The following is a 10,522-nucleotide window of genomic DNA, read 5'->3' on the forward strand; positions in this document are numbered from 1 at the left end:
CAGTGATTGGGATGACACCAAGACTTGCAACATGCTGTACTGTAAGACAAGAGACTGACAGTTACCAACCTCAGCAGGCTGTTCCTCCTAAAGCCAATATCCAATACTAAAACATTAACTAATAAACTAGTAGAAGGCCTAGCTGCACCACACATCTCAAGTAATCCAGTTATGTCCAACTAGATTTTTTCTGCATTGTCTGCTCCATTCCTGATCTGCAGAAGCATTTTAAGTTGTTGTTACTTCCAACCCACTCACCAGAAGTAAATTTCCTGGCCATTCCTCTTGAGTCCCACATTAAAATGATGTGACCTAACAAAGTAATTCAAGTTCTGCTTCATTTGGATTTAATCTCCACACTCCCAATGAAACCATTAAAGCTCTATGCAGAAAGTAAACAGTGGAAGCAAAAGCCAGATGTTTCTGCTAGCCAAAGAAAGGTGCTGTGAAGTCCCAAACATTCTATGACTGATTATATTTAGATGTATAAACTAAAATTAATGAAGACAAGAAATTAATATATTGAGACAAGACAGAGAAAAGAAACACAAAGAAAAAGCCATGTTCCCATAGGATTCTGTCAGGGTTCTGAAACACATGGCAGTGTACAGATGCACCAAGGAATACATACCAAGCATCTTTGGTTAAATCCAGAACTCATATTCAGTCTGTTTGTCCATTTATATTGTTCTGTGACTTCTCCTTGGTCTATATTTTCAAGACACAAACCCACAGAGTTAAGACATACCAACACATGGATGTTTATCTCCTGCTTTATTCCCACCTCTGTGCCCACCCCCTATAAAATTCAGAAGACACATTGAAGAAAACTGCATGAGACAATTACACGTTTTCCTTCCCTTATACTTTGGACTTTTCTGGGATATCTGGATGCCTTGTTCATCCTGCACTTTTGATCCTTGGTAGGATGCTTCAGTTCCTGTAGCAATACATTTGAACAAGAGTGAAGTCTCTGCTATGCTACAAAAATATTTTGGCCCACATAAGTGCCCTTACATTTTTGCATTTTTTGGAATAAAACAAATACATGAGGCAATAAATAACTATAAAAAAAATCTTATTAAAGCTACTAGGAATATAATCGAGTTTTTAATAGTGAGATCAATGGAACTTCGATGCAAGTATTTAATGTGATCAAAAGCCATGTTATATAGCTTTGAAAATGAAAAGGCTTGTCTCCATTTCTGCTTCTTACTAAACCACAGTAGTTCTGTTGGTTTCTATGTTGTTCCAGTAACATAGAACCCTGTGCCAATATAACTGAAACTGTGAAGGGTGGGGGGAAACAATTCCATCCAGGTTTAAGTTTCAGTTTAGATTTGATGTAAGCAAAAATCTGCACAAGCCTTATGTAAAGATTTCACAAGGTTAGGCTCTTCATGGGTAAACAGCTACAAAAAAGAGAAGAAATGCAATAAGAATTACATTAGTGATACAGATCTGGCAATATTTTGGATCAAAAGCTTAAGGTCATGAAACAATTTGTGAACTTTTAGCTAGGCTATTACGGACTGGACTTAAGTCAAACAGCAATAGGCTGTCTGGTTTGTACCTAATCCGTTTTCTGCAAAGAGGGAAAAAAAAAAGATTTATTTGTTGTAGATTACAACTTCAAGTTAAGCAACAACTGACTGTTGGGCTTCTATTTATAAAGGCTTAACAGCTATCACTGTAGGCCTCTCTCTCATATTTATTGCCCATGCCTCACAATGGTTCAGATGCTGAACTTAATGTTCAAGAGAACTGTGAAATCCACTATTTCATCTATTGATGTTGCCCTTTAGGGCCTTCTCTTGTCCTTGCTGTCAGTCTGAGATCCATCTTTTCTTTTTGTTACATGCATTTTATCTTTCAGGCCGTCACATCTTCCACACAGGATTGGGTGATATTTCCACAATAGGGCTTTTCCGTTACAGATGCACTAACTTGTGTCTTCATCTTTGGACCATCTCTGAGACATTTTGCTGTGAAAGAGCTAGCTCCAGCTCCCCTGCAGCATTCCTCAGTACCAGTGTAAACTGTTAGACAGCCAGACAGCCTTTTATGACAGTTAATCAGCTCCTGCTTTTATTTTAACTATATGACTAAAGTGATCTAATGTCTAACTAAAAAGGTGGCAGACATTGTGGGTGCCCCATGTTGCCTCACAGAGGTAAGTACCCTTCCCAGTGCATTTTATGTAGACCTCCTTCTGCTAATGTGGTTTGTATTACCTTGAGCTTCCTAAATATGAGCTTTACTGGCAGACAGCACTTGGAGGGAACCTTCAATAGTGAGGCTCATACACAACTTCCAAGAGTTAGCATTCATCTATTCAAATTGAGCAGACACTTTCTATGTTGTGTCAGCCATGTCTGATGACTTAGCCAACAAAAGCATCTTTTTATTTCTGCTGCTACTTCAGACACAATAAGAACAGTAAGCAAATAAGTTAGTTTTATGAAAAGAGTATCCTCATGTCTCTGGCTATAAACCTTGAGGCACTGTGCTTCTGATTAAGTCAAAGTGAAATATATTTCTACACATTGACAAAGTGACCACCCTCCAGTAGTTCAGCTAGTGTTTGCAGGTAAAGATGTCCACAAGACAGAGATAAGAATAAAAGGTACTGGTTTGTGTGCAGAGAAGAAAATAGCTATCCATATAAATGACAGCACTGAAAGAGATGATCCCTATGGAATGATATTTTAATGAGACCAAGTGATACCAAATAAAAGCAATGCCAAACAGCGACTTTAGAAGAATTAGATATTTTAAAACATAACACCACTAGTACCTTACCAAGAGCAGGAACCATCCACTCATTCTTCCAGATCAGAACCTGAACTTGGCATAGCTCTACGAAGACTGCAAACTCATGCTTCCTGAGGGATGATACAACCTAGAAAAGGAATGAACTTTGAGGAAAGATGGTGCTCAGAATCTCTGGATATATCTTCAACTAAATTAAGCTTTCAGAATTTGTATTATAACAGGTACTCAATGAGTATTAAAATAAAGGCAGAACTGAATCTAGATCATACATATTCTCTGCAATCATCCAAAATCCTTTATCCCAGACATTTTTAATTGCTGTAGAAAAAAAAAATAAGATTAAGGAGTTGCTTTGTGCAGAGTATGTTGCATATTTATGTGGACAGACTGTTAGGATTTCCCAAGTTCAGGGAACTTAACAATTGTACACCTCAGGTGTTCACTCTGAGTCCAATAGGAAACACCATCTCCCAACACATGGGTAGTGGTCCCATTGTATTACTTTTGCATGAACAGCCCATTCCGGGCAGGCTTCGTGTTAATCCTAGAATTTCACAAAGTTTAACTTGGCTTTCAGGCCTTAGACTGGGTCTAAGGAAGAGTAATTCAAAAAATATTTTCCAGCTTACAAATGAAAATTATCAACAGTTAAAGTCAATAAAAAGAGAAGTATAAATATTTTGCAATCATATATAACTGCATATTTATATTTAAATCTACATGTCTTGCAACAGAAATATTTCTTGATGAAAGTGAAATTCCCCTCTTTTAATTCAACAGCTTAATATGCTCATCAATATAACTTTCCTACCCAGAAGCAAAGGACGAACATTCAATCTTGAACGTGAACTTTTAATTGTTCAGGAAAGCACCTGAAGCATCCCTCACAAAAGCAGTAACCTATGCAATACTAATGCGGAGTGAAAGCTGGCAGCAGCACTTAGCACAACCTGCCAGCTGTAGTTATTAGTCAGTAATAGCACAACCTGCCAGTCAGTAGCCAGCTGATTTATTTTGAAATAAATCAGAACGGTCAACTGCAAGTTAACATAAGAAATGCAGTCATAAAATGTGAATGAGGGAGTTGTTTGGTTCGGTTTCAGATCTGAAATAGGAAAAAGGCTCCAGAAGACAAGTCAACCCTTAATTAATTTACTGTTCTCTGTTATGCAAAATATTAAGAAATACATATGACAAGTTACCTCAAAAATTCTATTCAACTCAATCACATTTTATTTTTGGTACTTTCTATCTTTAAAAAGTGTAACATCAATAAATTTCTTCCAAATTTTAAAAAAGACGTCCCTTATTTTCAAAATGTTTCCTATATCAAAGGAAACATCTTTATGTTTAAAGCCGCATGTTAGAAAAACAAAGCAGTTGAGTGAAAAATTTTGATCAGGTCTTATGAAATACATCCTATAATATTCACTATTTATTTACATGTTAGCACTAAGTGTTTAAGTACTGAAATATCTAGAGTTTTAGAGAAATTATTGTATGCTAAGTTCTTATTGCAGGCCTAACATATTTTTATAGACACTGTTGCTTTAACTGCTCTATCACAAATTACGTGTGACAATTCCAACTAACTCAGCAAACAATCCTTTCTTCAGCTGTCTGCTGGAACATAACTAATTAACAATTAATTATCTTCAACGAGATTCCTGCAGAGCAAGTGATGTGATACTGCAGATGCTTCAACTAAATTTCGTTTCTATGCACAATTACTGAAAAGTACCTAGACATCTTGCTGCTTTGCTTTTTATCATTTTATTTTTAATCAGAAAATTATTCCTTTTAAGTATTATTACATAAAAAAGGTAAAGTACTGAAGAAACTCCTCTTACTAAAATACTTTCCTTACAGCTGTGAAGAATCAGCTGTTACTGACATCAGGCCAATACCTGTAGATTTATATTCTGTGACTCAGTCAAAACGGAACTTGGCTCAAAGACCAGAAAAGAAAAGTTGTTGTAAACTCTCACCCCATTACACCCAAACCCAGCAATATCTTACTGTTTTAAAAGACAATATATAACATTCAAGTTCTGTGATAGCTACTTACTAAAATGCACAGTTATCAGTTATGTGACAGATGTGGTGTGTGGACGTTGTCTTCTACAGCTAAAAGAGGAAGATTGTCTGGAAAAGCAAATGAAGATACAAAGGCATAATGAGACATTGCCAGGAGTACCAGATTATACATAATTTTTTATCTGCTGGACAACAAAGAAAATCAATGATGAAAGAACTTCACAGCAAACAAGCATATATCACATTTACCCAGACAAATCTATGAGTATCTGAATGAATGTGTAACAGTAGGTACAGATTCCTACTTTGCTGGCACAGATTTCAGACGCCTGATAATGATGGGCATGGTGGGAGGACAACAGATGTTTACAAATTTTTATTGCACCTTTTCAGAAATGGGTAGCATCTATTTGGGTGTTATGATTCAGGCAAAGAAAGCCAAATGGGCATATTCTCATGAGTGGGAGAAAGCTTTCCAGAAACTTAAAATCATAAGAGTGTTATTTTAACATGAGATTTAAAGCAAAGACATGAAAAATATTATTCAGATGATTCAGAATATTTCTAATAGTTCCTGCTCCATCTCATCCTCTATTCCTATCCCATCCACAAGAAAGCTGAAACTGATCCTACACTGCTTGACTACAGTGAAAAGAGAATCTTAAAACGCTTGTCACAAATTATTTCCCAGATGTCTGACTCTGTGTAGCATTATACTACTGGAAGTATTGAGCCATGGAAAAGTAAATATATGAGAGAAGAAGAAATTTTGCACAGTCATTTTGAGTATAACTTGTACCGAAGGCTTATGTTGGAACTTCTTAACATCCTAGTGTTTACAGGGCAAGTTATAGGCAACACATCATGCAGTGAGAAGGATTCATTTGATATTCTGAGACACAATTCTCTTGGTTTCAGGACAGGAGGAAGAATGAGAAAAAAATGGCTCATTTCTCCTTACTATCTGTAATAGTTACGGCCTTTTCTAGGGCAGGGTAGCAAGGTAAATGTTAGAATGAAATATGGAATTATTTTGATTTATTAAATGCAGGAAATCTTTGCAGATGAGGACGTCGGGGAACAGTAGACCTTTGGTATAAGCAATATATATATTAAAAAAAAAAGGTTAAAAATTTGTAATTTCACCTGACACAAAGGACTAATGCCTTGCTAGTTTGCAACTCATCCTGGATTGTAAAGCATCAGTAAAACTATGCCCTGAATTAATTAGTTCCAATATCTGTAAAACAAGAAAAGGAAGAAAAAAAGATTTTTTGTTTTCTTCAGGAAGAATTCTTTAAGAAGACGAATGCTAGACATCGATTTAGAAAAGTTAAGTTCAACTTTTTCTGAATATTGTTTTAGTCATCATTTTCTGATGACTAGAAGAGTCTAGTTAAACTGCATTATCAGGGTTCTTCCTGGTTTTGATTAAGGTCTCCTTACTAGTCATATCCTGTACTTGTCCCATTGAGAAAAGGAGGTCTTTACTGATGGAGTCAAGGCAGGTAGAATAATATGTACCAGAGGGTAAAAGCATGCGTTGTATTTGTGAACAATAGGTCTTCATTAACCCTGGAATTTACAAGTATACTGTTTATGAGAGTATCAACTCTTTTTGAGAGTATCATTCTGCATTTTGTTATCAGCTTCTTCACCCGTTATTGAGAATAAATTAAGAAGAGAAAATTGCATATTGCGGAGCACAACAATTTAATCTGCAGAGGTGTCCATAATCACAACCTTTGAACTATTTAGGAGATACAGAATATGCTTCAGATAAATACTTGGATTTTTTTTATTATTTTTTTGACCACTGCATCACTTAAGAACCTGTCCATACCCTGAACTTGCCTGAAATGAATTTTCTAGTAGTTAATTTTTAGGCAGGCCTGTGAGTCCTGTGTAGAGCCAGGAGCTGGATTCTATGATCCCTGTAGGTCCCTTCCAGCTCAGGATGTTCTAATATTCTTAATAAACTTCATTTGAATCAAATCTTAATCCAAATGGCTGTTGGGAGAAAAAAATAAAAATAAAAAAAAATCAGGAGCTAAATTTTAAAGGTAGTCTTTTCTCTTCTGATGATGAGTGTCAGAGCATGGAACCTGATTAGCTGTTTGCAATTTGAAATGGTTTTAGACACCTTAAACAATGACTGATAGAAAGATGCATAATCTATAGTAATCCATAGTAAAATGCTATTTGACCTCCATATTAACTGTTCCTACTTGTGCCAAAAGCCTGATTGACTTCATTCCAGCCACAATTCCACCTAAATATCATAAAATAAATGTATATATTTTTTCAGAACTACAAGAGCTTTCACTCAACACAATGTCAAACTGTAGATTTTACTGCTCTATCACATTTGCTATACTCCGCTATATAGTCATAGAAGACACCAGACCCTCAGCCAGGCACAGGGTAAACATTTCTCTTCTTACCTGTAGTGAGATGTAGATGAGGCCTACGCTGATACAATATACTCCTGAGCAGCTATCTGGAACTTTTTTTTACTCAGAAACAGTTATTTCCAAAGCTTTATTATTTGTAAGAAGACAATAGAGAACACTGATGCTTGCAAATTGCTAATTTATTACTAGATGTTAAGGGCTCTTTACTGGCTGTAAGAGGAATTTACAGTTGCTTTTTAAGTCAGTTGAAGTTTCTGTCAAGCTTAACTGGTCTCCAGGGTTAGACAGAGATAGCAGTTTTGGATGCTGCTATAATTATAGTTCATAATGCTAACTCAGGCTAACCTGGAAGCAATAAAAAACATATCACTTGGATGAGGCTCAGCTGAGATTAATGTAATGCTTAGTCAAATGGGTAGAAGCAGCTCACAGAAAAATCTCAAAATACTCTAATATCAAATAAAGTTAGCAAAATTGAAGTCAAAAGAAACAACAACAGTTACCACTGCAATTATAGTAGCTGAGGCTAAGATGATACAGCTCTTTATCACAAGACTTTGTGGCTAGAGGCTTTGTGACTCTACTGCATTTGTCTTTCCCAAAAATGTAATAATGTTCTCAGTTCTCTGCTAACACTACAGTGCTTCAGAATGAGGTTGCTCTGGGGATCTGTCTTCTTTGAAGAGAGAAGATTTTTTTTATTTTTTTCAAATCCAAAAGGCAGTCATTGGTAATACTGCCCTAAGCCATACTGAAAATCTGCAGACAGTTCTCCTTTGAGGACTGCGTGACGAAGAGGTCATGTGGTGACCTTGACAGATACAGGTGTTGCCACTGTGCAGCAACTAGATCCTTTCATGGATCAAAATCTCAAAGTATTTGTCAAGAACTTGTCTCTTGCCTTCCCCACTAAAATAACTTTGCAGCATACTGTCAAAAAAACTTACATATTATTACCTCCAAATTCACAGACCAGGAGCCACCTAAAAGTAAATTCTATAGGTGCTCACCATAAAGCATTGCCATTGTGCCTCCAGCCTGTTCAAGGATTTATTTTTCCTCCATTCTGCAAGTGTCACTGAGCACCGGGACAAAAAATATGTCATATAACACCCAAAACACAAGCCCAAAACTTAACAGAACTAGTCGTATCAACTTAAGTCTATATTGGATGTAAGTGGTAGTGCAATGGAAAATTAGATACGGGTCTGTTCGGTTAAGATTGGAGTCTGTCCCTAGATTAGAAATGCATACTGTTAGTGCTTTTTAATATAATTTTTATAATATAAGTGCTTTTTAATATAAGAAGCAGTTGGTAAAATTGATGCTATGAAAGTAAATTATTTGTCTCAGGTTGCCTTAACCAAGAATTCAGGTGCATTGGCAGTAGTGCAATGTTAAATTGAAGGAAAGAGATATTTGAAAGCCAGGGAAATCTAAAGTTTTTAGTCTAAAATGTAAGTTTTCAGTGGGAGTAGAACAAGCTGTGTTCACATTGCACATCTTGTGTTAATAATGTATGAGAGTAACATATGAGAGTTTCTTTCTTCACAAGGAAGGCAGGAATGAAAATATTACGTATATGATTTATAGATACGTTAATTTCTATTACTGGAAAAAAAATACTTCATTATAGTTAAGACTCCTTTTAGTAAAGTTAAGTATGTGAAAAGTACACAGGTTCTTTGACTATATTAAGTGCTCAGTTCCTGCACTTCCATATTATATATACTCCCAACTTAGTCGTTTACAACAGATGTTGCATGTTTTGCTGCCTTTGCCTTCAGCTTGAAGAAATCCCAGATGTTACTTTTGTTCCAACAGAAAGTAAAAATTCTTAAATAGGGCATTTATAGAATATTGCATCTTGTCCAAGGTCGAAGACCTTTTATTATTACCCCTAATATGTACGGACATAATAGAAAGAAGGGTTTTAATTCAGCAAAACATTTCTTTTGAGGTTTGTCTTTAAAATAAGCACTAAGGTAGTGTAAATAAGCACTAAGGTAGCCAACCAGCAGTTGGCTGTTAGTGCTAGTAATTTCAGGTCCTTGGTTAGCAGTGATAAGAATGTATTAATTTTCAGATGTCTCTGTTAAATGGATTTTCAATTTTAAAAGTATTTCTATGTTAAGCCTGTTTCAGCTTATTAAGTTTACCAGTTCAGTCCTGGATATGGCAAGAACCTTGAACAAGGAACAGAGCATTGTTTCCCTTTCCTACAGCTGAGCTGGTCAACCCTTTGAGATTGAGTGATGGTTCCACCTACTTTCAATAAAGAGAAAACTACTGAGAATTCAGATTTTCATACAGGCAGAGATAGTTACCAAAGTTGGCTCCCTTCTACTGTATGGCTACATAGCTCAGAGTAATAATGTATGCTTATTTGCTGAATGGTCAATAAATACACATTACAGTCTGAAGCTAAAAAGCAGAGATTTTGTGAATTGTAACACAGATCACTGTATACCAAGAGCTTCTATAGGCCAAGAATCACACAGCTTTTTGCATTTACCTTGCAGCACTGTGATTGTGTCACCGCATATTAACCAGTGAAAAGGCTATGACATCCTCCAGCTAGACATTCTTATTTAATTTTGTGTTGATTGTTACATGACAGTGTTTGTACTGCTCTGATGTATACTTTTTTTTTTTTTTTTTAAGACAGTGGCTCCAACTGATTTCTCAAATTATTTGCTTCAGTGCTACTTTGCTAACAGCATCCTGAAGTTCTAAGTCCCCTTTTATGTTTGCAAATCAGAATCCTGGCCAGACAGAAAACAACCCATCTATGAGTCCGTTTGATTAAAACAAAATTTGGCTGCTGCCTAATGGCTTGCTCAGGAAGCATTTGGGTTGCATTAAAATGAAGAGGCCAAAGAAAGTTTCTGAGCTGCATTCAAAATCTGATGTGAAAGGTCAAAATGCCATAGTGAATGGCACCTAATCTGTATAATGCCAGAGCAAAAGCTTTCAGGAACTCTTTTTACCATCTTCAAAATTTACCATCTTACTTTATATCTGCTTCAGCTAGAAATAAATTAGTTTCATATTTGCACAAATTATCATTCAAGAAAAATTATTTGAAGAAATGTGGGTAGCTAAATGAAATCAAAACAAAACAAAACACACACTTTAGTTCTGTGGTTCATATTATTTTTCTACAGATGTCTTCCTCAATCAAAATTATTGTTTTGTGAGACTTTAACATGTTATCATCAACTTTTATCGAGGAGGTTAAAATATCTGAATATCTAAATCTGCTATTTCCACTGGACAAAACATTTTTGTATTCT

At 35.8% G+C, this 10,522-nt stretch overlaps 1 long non-coding RNA gene across 1 annotated transcript; it reads right to left on the minus strand.

Moving 5' to 3' along the window:
- Positions 1 to 735: 735 nt before the first annotated feature.
- LOC310880558 lies at positions 736 to 4,186 on the minus strand. The gene is made up of 3 exons (XR_014571756.1): positions 3,587 to 4,186; positions 2,803 to 2,902; positions 736 to 1,412 (listed from the first exon to the last, which is right to left on the minus strand). It is a non-coding gene; the product is annotated as an uncharacterized lncRNA (long non-coding RNA).
- Between the last annotated feature and the right edge of the window lie 6,336 nt (positions 4,187 to 10,522).

Source organism: Anser anser (genome assembly GCF_964211835.1).
Source record: "Anser anser genome assembly, chromosome: 12".
NCBI lineage: Eukaryota > Metazoa > Chordata > Aves > Anseriformes > Anatidae > Anser > Anser anser.